Genomic DNA, 19,389 nt, shown 5'->3' on the forward strand with positions numbered 1-19,389 from the left:
ACTTAAATGGATTGAGGTAATCATTTTCCACAAACGTTTTGGGTATTCTGTTTATTGAATCTGTGTACATCAAGTTCAAAACAGAGCAGGTTGTTTGCTGTCGATCAAATGTATTTTCTGTTTTTATTATCTTAAATTATTTATTGAGCTACAGTCCTGCACAGTTCAGCTCAAAGTTCAGATCAAGGTCTTCAGAGTAACTTGAAGATGCTCTCCAAAAGCAGGTTTGGAGATCTCTGCTCTAGTCTGAATAATAGGGATGTAGATACTTTCATCCATATTTTATTACACATCAGATCGTGGACATTGTACCCGTTTATCCTGTGATACAGGCTACTGTATTTTCTGAGTCAAATTGCTTAACTAAATTAACATTCACTGGATATGAAACAAAACATTGAATGATTTGTTTCAAGACCAATTAGGATAAATACAAAACAGACTACAATTTAAAAATACATATATATATATATATATATATATATATATATATATATAAATATATATATATATATATATATATATATATATATATATATATAAAAATTAAAGAAAAAAGTGTTGAAACACATATGACAATACTTATGTATATATATATATATATATATATATATATAATATATACATATATATATAAAACTTCAGGTTGCTTAAAATTCTGATGTAGCAACTTTGAAAACATAGAACAGTTTCCTTTTACATTGATATAATTTGCACAAACTGCTTAAGCTGAGTAATTCAGTACTAGCAAAAGCAAATGAAACAGTCAAGTGATTGCCTGGCCAAAAGAAGTGCATCTCAAAGTTTTGTCCAGCTTGGAAAAGCAAACAACGTTAACATACGTCTTTTTGTCACAGTCTTTCTTCTCGCCGCTTCGTGTCGGTTTAGAAGGGACGTTACGACGTTTCAGCTCCTCTTCTCTTTTTTGATGAAATCCTGTTCGCCTTTTATTCTTTCTGCATCGACGGAGGACGTCTGTTTGTGGAATTATGACGTCACTTTGTAGGCTATTCGACTCTTAGCATCACATATCTGGTTATGGACTATCGAAAATGAATGAATGAATAAATAAATAAATTAGAAAAAGAAAATAAAGATTTTTGTTCAACTGAAGTTGACCAATATAATTTTACAAAACAATGTTTTTTCCCGAAATTTTGTAAATACAAGTACCAAGACTAAAAGCTATAAAAGCTTATACCCTTGCTTCTAGAAAATCCTCAATCGGCTTTCTAACAGTTTAGCTTGTGGGCATAGTCATTTAATTTTGAATATGCAATAAAGTTTCACTTTTGTGGTGTTTACATGGCTCGTAGTTTACCTTGTGGTAAGAACTCAGGGTTTGGAAAATATCACAATTAGAACAATCAACTATCTATTAAAAATAAATTAAAACTAACCCCGAGATCAGTTATTGTGGATGACCATATTTGGTAACGACAAGGCATTGACCAATCATTTTATCACATGGTCCCACTATTGGCCACTCCTACTTTATTTAGTCGCTCTAAATCTGTTAAATAGTTCATTTTACTTTGTACAGACCACGGGTTGCAGCTCTAGAAGGAGTAGATTATTTTTTAATTTTCCAGGGCATTAGTTTGAGGTATTTGACTGCAGATTGTTTAAAAAAAAGAGGAACAGTGTAAAGGAGCATTCAAAGGAAGAAACATTCTTTGAAGTATGAAGCAGCCAATTGTATTGGATATGACAGCAGCTGCATCTCACACGTAAGTAAATAATTTCATAATGATTGTCTTTAAATGGCTGTTTTGTTTTGGAGAATGAAAAAAAACTAGGCTTGTTACGTTCATAGAGGATTTCTACCTATCGAATTAGGTCTTTTACCTTAAGGTTAACCTACTCATTAAAATGTATAATTTCGGACAGATGGTCAAAATACGATTGAAAATAATAAGGAGGGATATTTTTGTCAACATCAAAGAGAACCTTAAGGAATTTTACAATAATTAAGAAAAAACAACAACAACCATGGTCACGACAATTTAAAAAATGCGCTTCCCATCAACCAATCAGCGTCGCGCCAGAGGCAGGCTGTTTTGAATACGAGATGCTTTTGCTTTCTTCGCTTCAGGCCCGATCACACGAACTGTAGCCACCTTAATTAATTAGTTATGGATAAATAAGGGATTAAAATATGTTTAGTCTTGGTCCCTGCCTTGGACGTGTACATCATCTTATGTTTCATATAGTTGACTGTTGACAAACGCGATGCAGGACAACTGTGTAGTTTATAAATGCAGTTAAGTGCCCCTAAAAATGAAGATATAAGACAAATAAAAAAATGCTGTGATGTGAATTTTCGTCTCATATTTATATCACATGATATCAGCATTGCTGTTTTATCCCTAATAGCACGAGTGCAAACGTTATTTTGCAAGTGATTTCAAGTAAATGAGTCAATAGCTTTTTCTATTATTAGCACAATACTGTTTTTTTAGCTCAGTGATCCGCTGTTCACAAAACAATTTCTGAATGAATCCGCGTTTTGAACGAATTCCGCGTTATGAATCAATGCCTCAAACATTTCTTCATTAAGACATTTTCTGCCACCTACTGGCAGTGTTAGATTCTTTTTAGAGTGTCATTTCAATATAAAATAATACATATTCTGAAAAATCAGTTTTAGTAAAAACAAATTGTTAAACACATACTTCATATCTTTATTTTTTGTAACATTGATTTTATGCTTTTTTCATGTTACACTATAATGGCTTTACCAACAGCTTTAAATGAGCTTTCATGGTTATTTTATTAGCTAAATTTAGTGTGTGATTAATATGCAATTAATTTGATTAATTACCACAATTATGATATTAAATAGACAAAAATGTAAAAAACAAAAAAACAGTCCCCAGACAAAGAAGACAAAGAACTGAGGGAGTCTTCGGTGACTTCTTTATGATAAGTATAATGCTAAAAAGCAGGAGTCTTATCAGTGGTCTTTGTAGTCTTTGCATTAGAGTTTCACTGCTCTGTGTTCAGTTTCCCGCTTGAGCGCTGTCTTGGATGGTGATTCAGACTTTCTATGTATTGTGTTTGCTTAATGTTTCTTTGTCTTATATCTTAACACTTAGCTTCGTCTTTGTTTGTGTCTGCCATGGTGTTGTAGTTGTTGTAGTCCTACCTCATTTCTTCCTTTGGTCATGCTCTCTTTTATAATATGTCTAATGCTGCGTTCATACTTACAAGTTGACAAGTCATAATTGTGATGTTAGGCTGATTCAAGTCACTTTGGTCAGAATAAGATGACAATTTAACTTTATTGCATGGTATTCAACCGTTTTCTCCTATCTACAATCTACAAAATGATGAAGGGAGAATGTGCATTGTGTTTTTGCTTTTTATGCAGTTTATGAAAGTGATGCAAACTGAATCATTAAGCTACATATTCTGTGGTGATAATTATACAATAATATAATTTCTTTATATGTGACATATAGTTTTATTGTACATTTTATATATATATATATATATATATATATATATATATATATATATATATATATATATATATATATATATATATATATAAAAATTCAGCAAATTTTTCATCAATACAGATGCTGTGCTGTATATGGGCTTTATCTGCATCTGACACGCCTTCAATTGAGAAATTCATGGTTTAAAGAAAATGTACCTTTGAGGTGGCTTTACTCGGTGTAAATACGATATATCTGAACCATTGATCTTGTTTCATTAACTGTCCTCATCCGGCCCATGTGTGCTTTCCTCTTTATATTGTGCTGTTTTCCTCTTGTGTTGACTGGTTTGTCTTGCACCTTAGAGACAGTTAGTGACTTGCTGCTCGGTTTTCCAGTCTTACCCTGTTATTTGTTGTATTTGTATGTCCCTGTTGTAGTTTTTGCTCTTGAATTCTTTCTTTTGCGTTTCCATTTTGATCTTCAGTTATCTTTCTCATATTTACTTGTAGTGCATTTGTCTTTTTTTTGTATTTTTCTTCATGGATTGTTTTTTTGTCTAATCTTACATATTTCCTTTACTCATTTGATTTAATTTAGTTTTTAATTTCTTGGTATTTTTCTCTTTTATTATGTCATGTTATATCTGCTTGTGTTTCTGTTTTAGTTCTGTGGTCTTGAGTGGTGTCTTGTTATGTTCTTGTGCTGTGTTTTCCCTGCAGTCCTGTTCTAAAACTCCATTTGCAGCATTTATAAAGTCGATCAAACATAAAAGATTACATAATAGAAACATAATAGCATTGGTGGACATAAAAAAACGCTTTTTAGTGTGGTCTCCTGCTTAAAATTCAATAAGAACGACCAAAAAACAAAACAAAAAACTTAGAAGAAGCGTATGGGGAACGAGACATGTATTTTTATATTCAATTTATCTAATAATTAAATAAAAGATGTTCAATAAATTAATCTTCAATTCTAACATTACATTGAAAGCACCAGGGTATGATGGAGAAAGGTCCTCTAGCTCTCACTTAAACTCGGGACTCAGGACAAACAAAATGCAACTGCGCTTTATGCCAGGCTGCTCTAAATGTTATTGGAGGTGCCAACTGTCACTTCTTTTAATTGTTCATCGCCATCCCATAAAGCTTTGTTACAACCAGTGAATCTGTAGAGACTGCACCATCATTATAGCAATTACATCACACATACACTAATAAATATTTAAAAGATGCCTGATTTGCCGGCATTTTGTGTTCAGGTTCACTAGGTTCAACTAACGTAACATATTAATTAAAACTGTTCAATTTTAATCTTCAGTTCTAACATTACATTGAAAACACCAGGGTATGATGGAGAAAGGTCCTCGAGCTCTCACTTAAACTCAGGACTCAGGACAAACAAAGCGCAACTGCGCCTAATGCCAGGCTGCTCTAAATGTTATTGGAGGTGGCAACTGTCACTTCTTTTAATTGTTCATCGCCATCCCATACAGTTTTTTTGCAACCAAGTGATGTGTTTAGTTTCTCAAAGGATCACTATCTTGGATGGTGATGTTGAGGTGTTCCTCCACACCATATCTATGGGAAGGATCTGGGCATCCGGTGGTGTGACGCTCTCTCTTCGCCCTTGCTCAGCTGAGTCACTCTTACCATAGCGAATACCTGCTTTATATCTCTCACTGGGAGTGAAGATCAATAGTGACGCTTCTGCTCGGTGGGTGACGGCTGGGGTCCACTTCAGTAGATTCAATTACTGTAACGATTCAATTAAAACTCTTCAATTCTAACATTACATTGAAAACACCAGGTGTGATCGAGAAAGGTCCTCGAGCTCTCACTTAAACTCGGGACTCAGGATCAAACAAAGCGCAACTGCGCTTCATGCCAGGCTGCTCTAAATGTTATTGGAGGTGGCAACTGTCCCTTCTTTTAATTGTTCATCGCCATCCCATACAGTTTTGTTGCAACCAGTGATGTGTTTAGCTTACCTGGACCCCTGACGCCGAAAAGCATTCTGTTCAACACCCATCCTTACCCATACAAATCCTAATCTACAATTAGTAGTACAGGTCAATGCAGCCACGCTGGGAGTTGGAGCCGCGTCTCAATGGCAGGGGAGCCCACCTGTACTACATCCTAGTGCCTTCTTCTCTAAGAAACTATTCACTGTCAAACAGAATTTTACCTACCTAAGTCTTCGAGTCCCAATTAATAGGCTGTCACCGACCAGATTCGTGCCGTTTCTCTTTCCGAACCTGCTCCACTTCTCCAAGTCTTGCAAATTAATTCCCAGCTGGGAGGTTACAAGGGTTTTGAGATACTCTTTTTCAATATGTCTTTAGAAATTTTTTTGTTTGCCAGAGGACCTTGTGTCCGACAGAGATACTCAGTTTATGTCAAGAGTCTGGATGGGATTTTTTTCCGGTTTATTAGGAGTGTCAGTCAAGCCTGTCATCGGGGTACCGCTCTCAAATCAAAGATACAGAAAATCAGTTGATACCTCCGGGCCTACTGTCACCAATATGAGGTTATCTGGAGCCAATAACACGCAGTAACACAGAATACGCCCAGAACTCCTTAAGACAAGAAGCCATGGGACTGACTCTTTTTCAGTGCATTCTAGAATATCAGCCACCTCTGTTTCCTTGGAACAGTGAACGCTCAGAAGTCCCAGCAGTAGATTACTGGTTCCAGGAGAGCGAGATGTTATGGGACTCAGCTCACATCCATCTTCAGCGGGCAGTCCGGAGACACAAGTGGTATGCGGACAACCGCCGATCTACCCATCCTGAGTACCAACCTAGAGATCATGTCTGGCTTTCCACTTGGGATATTCGTCTCCGGCTGCCCAGCAGAAAGCTGAGTCCCCAGTACATTGGACCATTTACCATCACCAGACGCATCAACAAAGTCACCTATGAACTGGACCTGCCTGCTCAGTATCACATCTCACCGACCTTACACATATCCCTCCTAAAATCATTCACTGATCCTCTTCTTCCTTCCTTCCTTCTTCCTTGTATGTGACAGAGACAGATTACTCAAGACTCAGTGGTGAGTATAGGAGATTGCTGGAGCCCCCAAGGTAGCAAAATGACCATATCCACTCAAAATATTGTGACAAGTCAGTCCCCTCCCCTTGATTGTCATTATCACCTTTCTTCTTTATTCACCGCCCTTCACCAAGCTCCCAACGGGAGTAAGTGTGTGTGAGAGGAGAGGCATGGTATTGGACAGGTCTGGCGGCGTGTGACGAGGCACACCTGAAGTGAATAGAGCCTCATCATCACCGCAGTTAAATGCAGAGCACGTTTCTTTTCGAGAGACCAGTTTCTTCCCCCGTGCATGCACGCTGGTGTCCTCGTGGGTCCAGGAAGGGGCTTTCGGACCCGTAGTCCCGGCGACGATTGACTAATGGGCCAGGATGCCGGGCTGTTTATCCCTTTGACTGCCGCTTGGAAGTAGCAGATGAGAAGCCGCGGGAGCGTGTGGCCGCGGACTCCGCCCCTTACCTGGACCCTTTCCCTGGACCCTTTCCCCTGAACACTGCCCTACCTGCACTCCCCTGCAACACAACGAGGACACCAGTTCCTCCTTTATTTGGACACTTTCTTTTTCTAGGGACTTTATTATTTTGTATTTTTGTTAATAAAAAGCCTCTCCAAGGCTTGACACCACACCCACTGTGTCTGTTGTTAGCTCCTCCCACACAATAAGTAAAATATATTTTACAGTCACAGTTTCACATTTAGCAGAGTTTTATTATGGGTAGAATGCTAAATGTTCTAATACAAACATGTCATTCAAATGTAATTAATGCAAAATTTCAAACTTTTAACCTACAGGAGAAAATGAACCCACAACAACAATTTAAAATCTGCCTATTTCAATGAAAAAAAATACTGTTTTGGCAGCCTTACTACATTACACATCTAAACACATCCAAAGCTATTCAAATATTATGCATATTGCAAACAATAAAGGCCGACTGTAGAGCTCAAAATCTGAATCAGGGACAATTTGGGTAATTTAGAAAGGTCCAAAAAAAGACATGTCTTGGGAAAAGAGGACATATAGTCACCCTAGTGTGGAGATCAGTGGTGGTTTAAAGATGAATATAGGAGATCACTGAACACTTGGAGAATATAGAACAGGGCTGAATACTTGAAGGTGAATATAGAAGATTGCTAAAGACTTGAAAAAGAGTTAAGAAAATCACTGGAGACTTGAAGGTCACTACAAACTCCACCACCATCATTAAATTTGCTGACGACACTATCGTGGTGGGCCTGATCTCCAACAACGATGAGATGGCCTACCTTCAGGAGATAAACAACCTGGAGAGATGGTGTCAGGAGAACAATCTGCTCCTGAATGTCAGCAAAACAAGGGAGTTAATAGTGGACACATGGGTGTTCACATCACGCAGGACCTGTCTTTGTCCTGTCACATCAACACCCTGGTGAAGAAGGCCCAGCAGCGTCTATACCATCTGAGGTGCTTAAGGGACTTCAGACTCCCATCTCAGGTGCTCAGGAACTTTTACACCTGCACCATTGAGAGTGTCCTGACGGGAAACATCACCTCCTGGTTCGGGAACAGCACCATGCAGGAGAGGCGAGCCCTTCAGAGGGTGGTGCAGTCAGCTGAGCTCCCTGTGCTGCAACACATCTACAACAAGCGGTGCTGTACCAGGGCCAGGAAGATCATGGAAGACCTCAGCCATCCGCTGGACAGTGGAGTCGCTGGACAGTTGTAAAAAACATTTCACGTCTCGTACCATGTATGTATGTGTATGTGACAAATAAAATTTGAATTTGAATTTGAATTTGAGGTGAATGTGGTAAATTGCTGGACACATGAAGGTGAGTACAGAAGATTGCTCAAGACTTGAAGAAGAATAAAGAAAATCACTGGAGACTTGAAGGTGAGTGTGGTAAATCGCTGGACACATGAAGGTGAGTATAGAAGTTTGCTCAAGAGATTGAAGATAAATACTGGGGAAATCACTGGACCCTTAAAAAGATTATAAAAAATTGCTGGACACTTGAAGATGAGTATCGTGGATCGCTGGAGACTTGAAGGTGAGTATGCAATCCATATTAAGTCCCTGCAACAATATTTTAAATTATTAAACTGCACAGTGGAATGTTGTAGAAACACAAGTGCCTTTATATGTTTAAAACTGTAATATTACAACATCAAATTTGAAATATGAATGCATAGTTTACATAGGAAAGCAGATAAGGCCGGAATATGAAGGCTTTTTTATAGGAAAACCACTTAGCGTGAAACTTTGCACGTTTGATCGCTGGAGATTAGGTCAGTATAGGAGATTGTTAGAGATTTGGAATGGAACAGGTATGACTTTGATCGCGTACAGACACAAGGAGGGGTTCCATAAGGGTGACCAGACAAGGGGTAAATATTCTAAATTAAATAATGCTTTATTATTAGGCTGCATATCTTTTATTAACTTTTGAATCTTCTATAATCATTTACTCCATAATTGTCATTTGTGAATTAATTTCTGTAAACACACTGTGCAATGCTGAGATTCTCAATACATACAATCTTCTTCAAAGACAAACAGCAGTATACTGGTAGAGTAATATGGATTTTAAGGGTTAGCTCACCCTGAAACGATAAAACACTGTAAAAGTACTAATTTTGGGTTGCATGATATGGTAATTTTTGCATCTTCATATTCACAGAGAATCCACAAGGCACCAAATCTCAGAGTCCACCCAGAGAAACAGGATCACAACCACATGACGGAAAAGGTGATCAAGAGTCAGGGGACCGAGTGAGACGGACTGGAGACAACACAGGAGGAACTGACAAAGATAAGACCAAACGCAGCACACAATAAATAGCGGCGTGAACGAGCCATAGCTGATCTCACTCAGCTCGCCCACGCTCAGACACACCCACTAATCTGAACACATACAACACAAGGATGAGACAACGAACCTATGAAACATGACAGGAGAAGCCTCACTTGTGTATGTGCTGAGCTGTGGTGATATAGCAAGCCAATCTGATAATAATAGCCCAATAATAATAGGCCTCCTATATAAGAATATTATTAATAATAATAGTTTTATAATAATATTGTCTTGATTATCAACAAAGACATCTGGTATTGTCATTATCTCTGACTATCATTGATACACGATTGTGACACAACCGTATCTGATTTGTTGTTGTTATTGTGTGCACTTCATCAGCGATAAGAACATTAACACACCATTAAGAGCATGCTGCTGGAGGCACAGTATCCTTCACTCTTTACAGGTCACACTGATTAATTTTTTTTATGTTTGGTTTTCAGAAATGAATGTGATTATTATATTTTCTTAAACAAAAAAAAGTGTTATTTTGCCAGTAAACAAGCACCAGGTTGCACATGGCAACATAAACTGATGAGAAGAAGTCAAAAAATTAGGTTCATCTTTTATCAGTTTATGTCCATGAATATGTAACACCTAAGGTCTACATGCATTTGGTTCAGATTTGTGTAGTGCTTTAAAAATGAATTTATATGTGAGTAAATAATTATAAATACAGATATCCAAGGGAATATTTTAATAGCTACATTTAAATAAATATTTCATGGATTGTGTTTGATTATTTAGTTTTTTAATTATTAAATAATACTTTATCTTTATACCTATACCTCTTTATTTGTTCTGTATAGCTGTATTTGAAAACCTGTATAATTTTTTTATGTTACGATACTTCAATGATATTTTTTATTATAATGATAATATTTTAGGAGACCCACTGTGGTCTTTTGTCATGCTTGTTGGTTATAACAGTATGACATGACTGATTTGACACAACTACAGGAAGTAATTGTAATTTTTTTTTTTTATTTACATTACCATTTAAGTTTAGGTAGGTAAGATTTTTGTTTGTTTTTGGAAGTATTTTGAGTTTCACCAAGGCTTTATTTATTTAAAATAATACAGTAAAAACATTAACATTGAAAAATAGTCTTACAATTTAAATTGTTTTATGTTTTCTGTTGTAATATTTTAAAATGTCTGCAGTGGTAAAGCAAAGACAGCAGAGGGGATGTATTGTAATGGTATTATCAATATGGTATTGTGATAGCAAAACTCGATATGGAGTGTTGAAGCTTTGACTTTACTTTGTAGCTGTAACGGAAGCAGGCACAGGAAGTATGTAAACTGATAACAAGCTTTATTTGCACAGATGAGCAATAGAAAGTCTGTAGCAGAGGAATCAGGTCAGTATATAGTCTTTAGAAAGCCATTGACTGGACTCAGAGCTATACTGAGCACAGTTCTTATCTTTTTCAGGAATCAAGAGTATAGGGAAGACAAATGAGATCCTTGAAGCACACACCAATCACAGAGACCGCTGACAGAGACACTGGAGACACCCGGGACATGGAGAGACTCATAAGAGGCAAGTAGCGAGGCAGCTCCAACAGACTAGTTTCTTTTCAGTTAATGAATGGAACGCCTCCCATTCAATAAATCGCAATAAGACTTTGCTTATCAAAATTGCTTAATCTGTGTTTCATCCATGCAAAAACATAATTTTTAGTTTTTAAACATTGTCATTGAGCATTCAAACACAAAATGCTCTCGAACACTTACAGAAAATTATTAATTCAAAAATGCTTTTTTTCACTCAAAATATGAGATACATATTCTCAGATAAATGAGGCCTCCGATTAATTAGATGCACATAGAAACACAAAACCAGTCCTAAATGAGAGAAAAAAAAATTACAAAAAAAATTGATTCCAATCTTAGGTGATAATAAAGCATAATGACTGATTTATAAGTCATTATATATTTAAATATATATTTATAAGGCCAGGTCTTTTTTGCTTACAAACACCACAAGTGTGACAAGGTAAAAAATCTCCCCCCAAAAATTTGAGCAAAAAAAAAAGAAGTAGTTTATACCCTTTGTAAACAAAGCCACTAAATGCAATAACATGAACCACTATTTTTGGGAAAAATATTGGACAAAAAAAGACCCGAACACAACATGAGGTTTAAACAAGGCATTTTAGGAAAGTGTGGTTGAGTCTTAACCTTTAGAAAAACATCTCTTTGGGTTTGAGACTTTATCTTAACAACTTTAGGAATGTTGTGCATACACAGCTTGTAACACTCCAAAGAGAAAGGAAAACTTAAAATCGCATCATATGACCCCTTTAAGACTGGGTCAAATCAGCCAGCCCTCAATGATAATAAATGTATTTACCCGGGAGTGGCCAAAAGTAAACCAAACAGAAGTGTAAAGATAATTGTGCTAAATGAATGACTTGTTGAAACTCACATTGAGCCAATGTCTTGTTCAGGCCTCTGCCAACAAACTCCTAAACAGTTCCATTAGAACATCCTCTCAGTGTTGAAAACTCTGAGTTTTGTCATGAAGTTGAAATAAATGTAGGCCAAACAGACCAGAAGATTCTTCATCACATAAAGCAGTGGTGTTACAAATCCAAAAATGCCAATCAGTGCCATCCTCAAGACTAGAAATGGGAGGTCCTGAAAGACCACACCCAGCGGTGAGAGGAGGGGACTATGAGGTGTTAGGGCCAATCGCGTAGTGGAGAGAAAGCAGAAAAGGTAAATTGGTAATGCCCAGCCTGAAAAATATACAGGAGTGTGACCTGCAACCCGAACCATCTCTGCTGTGTCCAGCCAAAACAGGAAACTGTCTGCGAAGACTTCGGCACGAGAGTCACTAGCCAGCAGGAAGCTGAGTGGTCCAGAATACGAAGAGGCGATGTTTTGGAAGGGTATTCCAGAATGTGGACAAATTCCCGTAATGCCAAGTTGCTGTCCATGGCTACCCGGGACTCTTGGAAGAACACCATTCCCGGGCAACCCTGGAACTGTTGTGTTGCCAAGATGGCCTGGAACCGCACCATTGTTTGGCAATCCTGGAACCGTTGTGTTGCTTGAGAGACCCAGGAGTGTCCCGTTTCCGGGTATGCCTGAAACCGTGGTATTGCCGGGCAATCCTCGCACAATCGTGTTTGCTGCTCCTGCATGCTCTGTGCCAGCGGTGCCAGTAGATTGTGAAGGAAAAGGACCCGTTAAAGGAGTGACAATAGGATTAATTCTTCCAACATGTGTCACCAAGGTAGGAATGTCTGCATCCCGAGCCAGTTCGTTTGCTGTACACAGACACACAAAAATAAAGAAATAAAAAAATAAGCAGGACAGTTAGATGAATAAAAACACTTAAAACTCAATAAATTTACATTACAAAAGGGAACCAACCGGAAACCTGCTTGACCCTGATAAAATGAAAGCAACAATCATCATTTATGAAAAATGGGTACACATAAGTAAACAGAAATGTGTTATTTCTGAAAAAAAAATTATGTCACTTTGCAAAGTGTGTAAATTACAGAAATTTACTGCCTTTACTGATGCATTTAACAATAAATGAAATATAGCAACATACATATCAACCATCCCATTGTTCCCGGCATTATCCCGTATTTCTTCATTCCTCACTTTAAGAATCCTATTCCAGAATTGGAATATATTTTGGATTCCCAAGCATAGGTATGGGTTAACATGTTAAATAAAATACCTTTGTCATTATGACAAACAGCACTTTTAATGTGTGAAAACATTCAGGTCAAGACGACTCATGGGCTGTTTCCAGCAGAGAAGTGTTCTTTGGCCTGTTGATTCTCACATTTAGCTAACTATAAAATGTTTTGCAATAAGGTGATGTATCAATACTTGAGCGAGCTCTTATCACATTATAGTCCTCCACGTCCGCTGTGTTCTCAAAACTCTGGCCATTTGATAATAGAATATCAAAATCAACTGCGGCAAATCCTTTTCCTATTTAACACCCAAACTCTGGAACAATCTCCTAACACTGTTTGGGAAGCATACACACTCTGTCAGTGTGTACACACTAATACACTTCTATTACTCAAATCCATTAAAGGATTGTTAGGCTGCATTAATTAGGTCAGCTGGAGGCGGGAACACTCCTCATAAAACACAATGTATTTGTTACATTGTAAAAAGAATGGCATCTATGCTAATATTAGTCTGTTTCTTTCTTATTTTGTTTCTCAGTTCGTATCCAAATCAGATGGTGGATCAGCACCCAGAGATGATTTTCATCGGAGACCAGAACACCTAAATGTGCCCCGTGGACAGATCGCGGGTATCAGACACACACATACACACACACACACAAACACAATAAGTCCTTTACACTAACTGACACAGCTGCATTTAAAATTGAAATGGAAATGAAGTGCTGGTTCTTCTGACCAGAGGAGTACCTCATTTGTATGTCGCTTTGGATAAAAGCGTCTGCTAAATGACTAAATGTAAATGTAAATGTAGAACTGGCCCCAACTGAGCCTGTTTTTTTTTTTTTCCATTCTGTCAAGAATCTGGTTTTGCTTCCTTGCCACTGTCGCCTTTGGCTTGCTTTAGTTGGGGACACTTCATTTCTAATGATTATCATCGATTTGATTACACAGACCATCTCTGCATTTAATAAAAAATGAAATCTGAAAAAATTTGAAAAAATGAAAAATCTTGTCATTATACATTACTATCACTCTAGTCTATTCTATTTGATACTGTTCAGTGCTTTAATACAATCTGTATTTTTAAAAGCACTATATTAAATAAAAATATTTAAATTGACCATTAAATCATTAAAATTCAAACGATGCCCACCCTTACTAATACCACACACTATTTTTCACTGGCACATTTATCTTCACGCTGTTTTAAAACTCAACTTTTCAAAAGCAGTGATGAGCCATCAGGGACAGCAAAACCTTCTCTGCTGGCCTAAACATTATCAGTATCCCTGACTTAATTTTACTTCATTTTTTCATGAATGTTTATTAAATTAATTCTAATAATCTATTCTCTTTGTTTCATAGCTTTTCTCTTGGATGCGCTGCTTCCAGTAGTGTATGTTTATAGTAGAGCTTTATCCAATACTTTTATCCAACACCATATTTTTCACACTTCAGCAATGTTGCCAGGGTCAAAGAAATCAGCACAAGGCCTTCAGAATCAGCAGCGCAGGCTACTGTATTTTAAAATCAATGACAGTGAAAACATTGAATTAACCGATCAGATTTTGAGTTGGCAGCCCCAGAGCCATCTTGCAGGCTTACGATAATGTCAGAATTTTCTTGTCCTTTAATTGAATGATCAGACACAGTTTCCTAATCAAAGCTAGCAAACAGCGTCAATGTAAATCATATTTGTTTTCACAGTATTATGGTTTCCTACAGCATATGCTGTGTACAGTGTGTTATTGTATATTTTCAGTGCATTCTGAATAATAGTCTCCTTCTAAATAAATAAATCTAAATAAAGTACTGAAATGACTGCAAAACAACCACATACACCTCCTCTGCATCTCTGTGAAAGACGAAAAACCTTTTTTCAACTTTTTTTTATTGCTTCATGCACAGACGTAATTGCCTTATTTGCCTAAACCAATGTCATCTGTAGGATATAATTAAGTTTAAATAAATGTCAGTAAGCACATTGGGTGGACTGTATTTTTTGAGGTTAATGACTACCTTTATTAACACCTTTCACACCTGATGAACCTTTTCATAGTTCCTAGAACTGTGGAAGTACTCGGATGCTTGTGTGTCCACACCACAGGAACTAGGATTTTAGTTCTAGTAGCTCCTTTTATAGGAACTCAATTAGCTCCAACTTTAGAGAAGGGACTAAAACCGTTCTAGGTATTACAAGTGACGTACGCATACACTGATTGGCCGAAACTCACGTGTGCAAATTTTTGTATTTCTGCTCAGTTAGTGGTATTACAACCAGAGTGGTTTAGACCAAAAAAAAAGGGACCTGCTTCTTGATGTTATCCTTGGCCACAGACCAGATTATGTTGGTAATGCAGGGACCAAAGATTCTTCTGTGGGGCTTGTGGAGCACTCCACACAGCAAGCTTCGACTTTATCAACTGAAGCTATTGCTAAAAGTTAGTGGTTCACGTATAATTAACAGATTCAGTCCTTTTTACTAGCTAGAAGACCATGATATACATGATAAACAAGATGCTAAGCTTAATCTTTTGAGCAATTACATGATAACCTGTGTACAATAAAAAAAACCTGTGATTTCTGATTCTGAGCATAACTTGGTTGTTTATTTTTTTGGTTTTTGTTATACAGATCGCACCACAGTCCTTTCTGGTGGCTGAGAAAACCTCACTGTAGATGCCGATATATCGGATCTCTCTGCTACTCCATGCATCCCTAGTCGTCCCACTGTGTCCAGCACTCCCAGCCGCTCTGGCTGCCCTTCACCTGTTCAACAAGGTAATGAAATTGAATTCATGTTATTTATAAGTATATATGCTGAAATTTATTCACAGAATGTATAACAATGTACTAAATGTCCTCTCTTCCAGGAAAGAGAAAAAAGGGTGACATGAGCACTCTGACTCTTGTATAAGAAAGGATGGAACAAGAGGAGATAGACCGCAGACAAACCCACATAAAAATGCATAGCCTTGTTGATATGATGAAGAAACAGGCCCAGAGAGAAGGGGAAGAGCATGAGCAGCTGCAGAGCTGACCAACAGGCTTTTTGTCTTTTTGCTCTTTGTACATTGTTTTGCATTGTGTACTGCAATCTCACATTGAAGTCTATCTCTGTCTGTAGAGACAAAGACATTTGTGTGTATTGTACATATATTTTTTTTTATATACACGTTTGTAATTCGGTTTACTTATTGGAGTTACTTGTTTAGGAATTAGGATGTGTAACATTAAAGTATGTATTGTCACATATCGGTGAAAATACTAGGCCTAGGCAAACAATTATGACAACTATAACAATCTAATTACTTGTGTTAGTGGGGGCAGGCAATCAAGTAACATCCTATACAAATGATTATAGGAACAAATTATAACACCCATAAGTTATCAGTCCAAATAGTTTTGCAAGAACAACAGAATATCCGTGTTCTGCCCTGACACTCTGTTTTTCTTTTGTTGTCTTGTGTCAACACATGGCTTTGTTTTTGTCAGCCATATTCTTGCCTAGTCCCTCCTCCTCGTTTCCTCGTGACCACACCCTCTCCTTAGCCTTGTTGAGTCAGTGTGTGTATCCTTTTTGGCGGTTCCTTGTCATTCTTACCCCTTCTGTCACTGTCTTTGGATATGGCTGAATGTGTGGCTGGTTGGTCTTGTGCCCTTGTTCATGCTCCCTGTGTCGCTTGTTTTTGCCTTTTTCTTTTGTTTTGCATGTTGCATATTCTTTAAGTTAATTATGTTAGTAAAATTGTTAATAATGTCTTATTTTTTCTCTTCGTTTGTTTTATTTATCTCCCTACCTGCTTAGAGCTGATGTCCTGTCTTGTGTCTCTATGTTTGTTAGAGCTCCTATCTGGACCCATTCTCGACCCGGTTCTCCTGTCTGGTACTAGGTCAGCTTCTGAGTTGATGGTCTAGAAGTATCTGAGCTTTAGCTCTATGATGCCTTGTTTGCCTCTCTATCTGCCTTGTCTTGCCGCTCCTGCCGCTGTTCTAATCTGCCAGTTTCTGCCCGAGACCATTCCAGGGGTTTTCCCTTGTCATCTTTGTTTACTGTGTTCCTGATGTTGTATCACGTGCCCTCACTACCCACTTATATCTGTCTATTTTGTCTATAAACTTTGGTAACTCAATCTGCAATTGAGTTAAAAAACAGTTTCAAGTGTATATTTGTATTTGGTTGAGATGCTGCAGGCCGCACTCTGACCCTTTCAGTCTGTCGCTGCACATATGACTGGGGGAAAGAGACAGGAACACTCCACTCCTCTCTAAACTCCTCACCATGGCTCTCAGAGAGGTTGTGAAGTACACAGCTGGTGACCATCATGTACTTAACCATTTTCAGGTTGCATTTTCAACCACAACTCTTACTTTGCTTGTTTTGTGGTTAAGTACCTCTTTTGGTTGTGTCAGGACACCACTGTCAGAAAAAGGCTTCATGAGCCAGCTTATAAGTGGATATGCTGAATTTCCAATGATGTAATGACCAACTTCTTGTCCACTGATATTTCTCTTTCAGCCAGCTCCTATAATGCAAACCCTGGCATCATGCAAAAATCATTCCAGAATAAAAAAAAAATATCAACAACTGCCACCCTTTCAATTTAAATATTTTGTGTGGCATTCCTTGGGGAGCCAGAACAGGGATGTGGGAGATAGTGACACTTCTGTACTCACCGTTAGTTGCCACTTTCCACACTGCAAAAGCAACTTTTATTTTGGAGGAGCACAGACCAACGATAGTTTGTGTCCATTTTTTCTAATGCTGGCTTCAGATGGTGACAAATGTACTGACTCTCTGGACGTTTTGGATCCACAGATCATCTGTAAAATCAGGAAAGTCTGATGTTGAAGAGCAATGACACGTTGCTACGTCTGAAACACAATAAGTACATTTTAAAAGCTGCAATAATCTTTATAATTTATGATTTATATAATTTATCATAACTTAACAATGGTTTTACTACATTTAAAAAAAACTAAAACAAAACAGTACTTAAAACATTGTAACCACAAATTCGGTTTTGCTACAAAAACCATAGCTTAACTGTGGTATTTTTTTGGTTATACAATTGGTTATCAACACAAAAATAAATGATCCTCCATAGCTAATTTTTGTAAGGATTCATTCTAAAGTGAAGACCATGATAATGTTATAATAACTAGAATATTACTACTGCATTACTAATTTCTTCCTGTGTAGTTACTTATTAATATTCTAAAACGTTACAAGACATAAATAGAAAAATAAAGTAAATGTTAACAGCATTTACCTGTTGTCTTTGTTTGCGCTGTTGTGCTCTTTTCGCAGACTCGATCAAATGTAGAAAGGTTGCTGTAGTAGATTTGATCCAATTTGCTTTTTGTATCACATAGCTTATACATCTATATTCTATTTTTTATTATCCTTTGTTGTTTAAGTTTAAGCATCGCCTTACATCACTTCTGGGTTCCTTTGGGAGGTGCAAAAGCAACCAGCCTGGGGGAGGGACCTAAAGTTCCCAGGGAACTACCTGACTGACTACTTGCTAGAACTACGCGGTGTGAAAGGAGCTGTTATAAGGAGCAGAATTTCGTAAAACATTTCCTGAGATCCACAACAGCAGGATTATAATACTTGCAGTACTATATCATTTACATGTCTTTGTACGGTGTTCTTCAAAATTTGAAAGCAATAACTTTTATGGTCAGATCCAGAGAAGGTAACTGTAAAAGTTACGGGTTACCCTTCTGAAGAAGTTTGTGTTCTCCTGAATGTTGGTATACATGTGCAGCGCGTTCTTCCATCTTACAAACCAAAATAATAGAACCAATTTCCATAATTATGAACCAATTTTTCACCATGTTTACAAATTCTTTACCCCAGGTCCAAAAAGAAATGTAAAGAATGTAAAAACTGAATACATAACTGATCTATTTCTATTTGTTATTTTCAAAACCAATACTTTTGTGGATGTTTACACTTTTTTAAAATTCCAATGGGAGAGATGGACTTTTGTTTATTACTATTTTGTGTTTTGGTTATTACTGTTTCAAAAGCCAGCAACAAATAACACTTTAATATCTAAAAAGTGTTTGTGATTTTATACATTAGTTGTGAAACAAATAAATGTATAATAATCATTATGATCATAAAACTGATTTTCCCTCAGACAATAATTGTACTAACAAAATCTATAATTATTGCCACCCTAATTTTTTGCCAAATGTTTTGGGTTATTATGCTCTTGAAAGACCTAATGATGACCCATCTTCAGCTTTCTCCTCAGGTTTTTATTTAAAATTTCCTGAGATTTTAAAGAGTCCATAAAGCCATGCACCCTAACGAGGTTCCTAGGGCCTTTCAAAGAGAAACCGGCCCACAGCATTACAGGTCCTC

General features: G+C 37.3%; 1 long non-coding RNA gene and 1 pseudogene across 1 annotated transcript; one reads left to right on the forward strand and one right to left on the reverse strand.

The window, feature by feature from the left end:
- Nucleotides 1-11,400: 11,400 nt before the first annotated feature.
- The window catches only part of LOC122347990, a 29,302-nt pseudogene continuing 21,313 nt past the window's right edge, over nucleotides 11,401-19,389 (reverse strand).
- Nucleotides 13,577-16,013, forward strand: LOC122348197. The gene is made up of 3 exons (XR_006251278.1): nucleotides 13,577-13,636; nucleotides 15,645-15,791; nucleotides 15,884-16,013. It is a non-coding gene; the product is annotated as an uncharacterized LOC122348197 (long non-coding RNA).

This window comes from Puntigrus tetrazona, chromosome 7 (assembly GCF_018831695.1).
Source record: "Puntigrus tetrazona isolate hp1 chromosome 7, ASM1883169v1, whole genome shotgun sequence".
NCBI classification, from domain to species: domain Eukaryota; kingdom Metazoa; phylum Chordata; class Actinopteri; order Cypriniformes; family Cyprinidae; genus Puntigrus; species Puntigrus tetrazona.